This window comes from Chelonoidis abingdonii, chromosome 21 (assembly GCF_003597395.2).
Source record: "Chelonoidis abingdonii isolate Lonesome George chromosome 21, CheloAbing_2.0, whole genome shotgun sequence".
Classification (NCBI taxonomy): Eukaryota; Metazoa; Chordata; order Testudines; family Testudinidae; genus Chelonoidis; species Chelonoidis abingdonii.
Genome location: NC_133789.1, coordinates 13,915,728 through 13,916,141, shown reverse-complemented (window position 1 = coordinate 13,916,141; position 414 = coordinate 13,915,728).

Genomic DNA, 414 nt, shown 5'->3' with positions numbered 1-414 from the left:
CCGGTTCCCCTTAGCTCGGACCCCGGATCCCCCCCAGCCCAGCCCGGTTCCCCTTAGCTCGGACCCCGGATCCCCCCCAGCCCGGTTCCCCTTAGCTCGGACCCGGCTCCCCCGCCGCTCCGAACAGCTGATCCACCCCGACCCCCCTTTCCGGGCCGGGGATGTGCACGGGGAGCGGAGACTAGGGAACCGTCCCAACCAATAGCGACATGCCTTTCATTCTCTCGTCACACTTTGACCAATTAGCATCAAGCTTTAAAAATAATGCAAATAAGCGCCTCTGCAGCGCAGCCCGCTGTTACGTCCGCCACAGTCTTTAAGACAGGCCGAGTCAAGCTGCCAGCCTGGTGTAACAGCGCCGCCTGCAGGGGGCGGCATGACCGGCGGACGCCGAACCTTGGGCAGTAGTGCCCC